Genomic DNA, 3,418 nt, shown 5'->3' with positions numbered 1-3,418 from the left:
CCCTTATCTATTTTTTAAAACATGGTTTCTTATCACAATTTTTAGTTTTCCTGAAACCTCCTAAGCAGGTATATGCTAGAAATGTAAATGTGGTATCACCAACATTCCAGAGAATGGGTTAGTTTGATTCAGAAATGCTTTTGAGGGAATCATCACTCAATTCTGGGATGTCTTTGAAGTTTTGGGGTCAACCTAACAAGTTCTCTGGAGTGTTGGTCATCCAATTAATGTGCAGACTTCTTAATCTTGTGGAGTCTTTAGTTGTTCCCTTCATTAGATTGTCAGCTCCCTGAAGGCAGGGACTATCTTTTGACTCCTTTTTTTTTTTAATCTCCAGAATTTAGCACAGTTCCTGGCACATAATAGGCTTTAATAATTATTGATTGATTGATTCATCTCTGAAGTACATAGAATTATACAAAATATTCTTTCACAATTAAAAAAAAATTTTTTTTGAGGGGCAATGGGGGTTAAGTGACTTGCCCAGGGTCACACAGCTAGTAAGTGTCAAGTGTCTGAGGCCGGATTTGAACTCAGGTCCTCCTGACTCCAGGGCCGGTGCTTTATCCACTGCGCCACCTAGCCACCCCCCCATTCTTTCACAATTAATGATGGGTTATTACAAAAAGTGTAACTAATAGTTATTAGAGCTATGTCTGTGACGCAGATATCAAGGGTGTGGATGGTGGAGCCGACATTCCAGACCCAAGGCAGAAGGTACTCCACACACACACTCTCTCATACAAACACAGCACATATACATGCAAACACACACACATATCTGTGGCTTCAGTGCTGCCTGGAACAGAACATTTGTAAAATAGTTCCAGATTGTTTGTTGAAAATAAATCAGTAGTGGCAGTTATATGGCTCAGTAGATAAAGCACCTGCCCTAGATTCAGGAGCTGAGTTCAAATCCAGCCTCAGACACTTGACAATTACTAGCTGTGTGACCCTGGGTAAGTCACTTAACCATCATTGTCCCTCAAAAAAAAGTATTAAAAAAAGAAAAGAAACCAGTATTAAGATGCAATATAGAATATAGTCCAAAAAATGTTTCAAAGGTCTAAGAAAGGAAGGAAACACACAACAATCCTGCAAGATGGGGGCTATTCTTATCCTCATTTTATAGTCAAGGAAACTGAGATAGTAGCAGAGACATGAATTACCCAAGGTTCCACAGCTAGGAAGTGTCTAAGGCTAGACCTGAACTCAGGTCTTCCTAACTTCTGGCCCAAGGCTCTGTCCACTTCTCCATCTCTGTTGAACATGAGGATTGACAGAATCTGGAAAAATTCCCTGATGAATTAATATTAATGCTATAAAACTACTATACTACTTTATTTCTGCAATTTAGAGCAATTAGAATAGGATCCTATTCCCAAAATTGGTAGGACTCTTGGTAGACAAATTGGTAAAAAGGAGTGGTATCACATTGAATATCAAACTTTATGAAAACTCAGAATTATATGATGCACAATTCTAAAGCAACTTCTCCCAATCTTGTTCAGATGATTCTTTTAGTTATTTCAGAGGTGAGCACAGTGTTTGGGGCATACTGGCCATTCCACAAGTATTCATCAGATAAAATATGAAAGAAAATGAGAATGTGGCAGGAGTAGATAGTATGTTGGGCCCTTCTCAAAAAATGAGAATTTGTGTTGCAAAGTTTTTCATACCATGCTTATGAAAACACAGGTTCTTGCCGAGAGCTTGGAAGTATCTCCCAAGGACCATGACATTTGTTTTTTATTTCAGGGTCTAGTGCTACATAAAAATGGCACGTAGTCTCTGACTCTTGTTACTCTTTTAAAGTTTAAGAAAATAGGACAAAAATTCTATGGCAATCTGTTTGGTCTTAAAATGTAAAAAAAAAAAAAACCACCAAAAAACAAAACCCAACAATTTATGCTGCTAGAAAGCAGGAAATAGATTGCTTACCTTTGTGGTTTGCTTTGGAAAGCAAGGGGTTCCAAAGGCAAAGTTGATCATTTTTTAAAAATCCATATTTCCAAAACTTTGAAGTACCTGTATATTCTCTATTATGATAAAGTAAAAGATGATACTTTGCACTGATGGAGTGCCTTTCATCTGGAGACTTTACAATTTCTGTTCCTTTCATACACCCTCAATCTATTTTTGTGAAGTAGGAGCACTATTGAATAAAGAGGCTTAACTTGAATTTTGGCAAAAGAAAGATCCTGATTCCCTTTATTTTCTGCATCTGTTCTGCCTACCTCCCTGTCTTTGCTAATAGAAAAATAATACAACTCGTGTCTACACGAAAACGTTGCTGATAATATCATAAGTCCCTTTACATGTCTCCATTTTTCTTTTTTTCTCCTTTTCTCCTTCAAAGTGAATGTTTAAAGTATTTTCCATCTATTAAAATATTATCCAGGTTTCTAGGAGAGAATAGCGCCTTAGCAAAGATTAAGAAGAATTCCACAAGGAGGATGGAAAAGAAAGGGATCCCCTAAATTAGTGGTGTCATACTCAGATTGAAATGAACCTCTGCTGGCTTCATGGTGACCTAGAAAAATCATAAATTAATATTATCTCTGTTGGGTTATATTTTTATTGATTTTGTTAAACATTTCCCAATTACATTTTCATCTGGTTTGATAGATTTGTGGCCTGCTTCTTACTTGCCTTCTATGAGTTTGACACCTCTGGCTTAAATCACCTCAAAGTAGCAATAAATGCACTCAATACCCCTTTTAATGCAAAAACAATTAATCTAGTGGCAATAGGGATCTATTGAAAGTTCTTGGAGAAGGTGTGTGACATGTGCATTAGGAAGATTTGCAGAAGTACATTATACATGAATTAGGAAGACACATACAATACCAAAAGCTAGCATAATTTCCAGTAGAAAAACAATAAAAACTTTCCTAATATAGGAATTTGTGTGTCATCCTTGCTCAGGGGCCATGCTAATCTTCTCTGTATTGTTCCAATTTTAGTATACGTGCTGCCAAAGCAAGCACCCTAATATAGGAATAAAACAAATGATTATATCTATGAGGTACTGACAATTCTTTTTGTCTTCTTTATTTTTGTGATTTCAATAGTGAGAAGTGTCTGTAAAGAAAACCAGAGGAGATAAGTTTTTAACTCAGATTGGCTATGTAATGAAACTGAGCACATCTTTTCATGAAGAAATATTTTTTTAAAAAACCCTGGATACTAAAATATCCATGTACTTTAATCCAGGAGTTCAGCTAGCAGGCATATGCCCCAAGGAAGCCATCAATAAAAAGAAAGTCCCCATTTAAAGATAATAATTAGCATTCATATAGTGCTTTAAGGTTCGCAAAGTACTTTATATATATATATATATATATATATGTGTGTGTGTTTGTGTGTGTATGTATGTGTATGTGTGTGTATGTATGTGTATATGAATATATGTTGA

General features: G+C 35.9%; 1 non-coding gene across 1 annotated transcript; it reads right to left on the bottom strand.

The window, feature by feature from the left end:
* Positions 1 to 2,882: 2,882 nt before the first annotated feature.
* Positions 2,883 to 2,990, bottom strand: LOC122726928. Its single transcript, XR_006352919.1, has one exon. It is a non-coding gene; the product is annotated as a U6 spliceosomal RNA (small nuclear RNA).
* Positions 2,991 to 3,418: the final 428 nt, after the last annotated feature.

Source organism: Dromiciops gliroides, chromosome 4 (assembly GCF_019393635.1).
Source record: "Dromiciops gliroides isolate mDroGli1 chromosome 4, mDroGli1.pri, whole genome shotgun sequence".
Lineage (NCBI taxonomy): Eukaryota > Metazoa > Chordata > Mammalia > Microbiotheria > Microbiotheriidae > Dromiciops > Dromiciops gliroides.
This window is presented reverse-complemented; position numbering and strand designations above follow the sequence as displayed.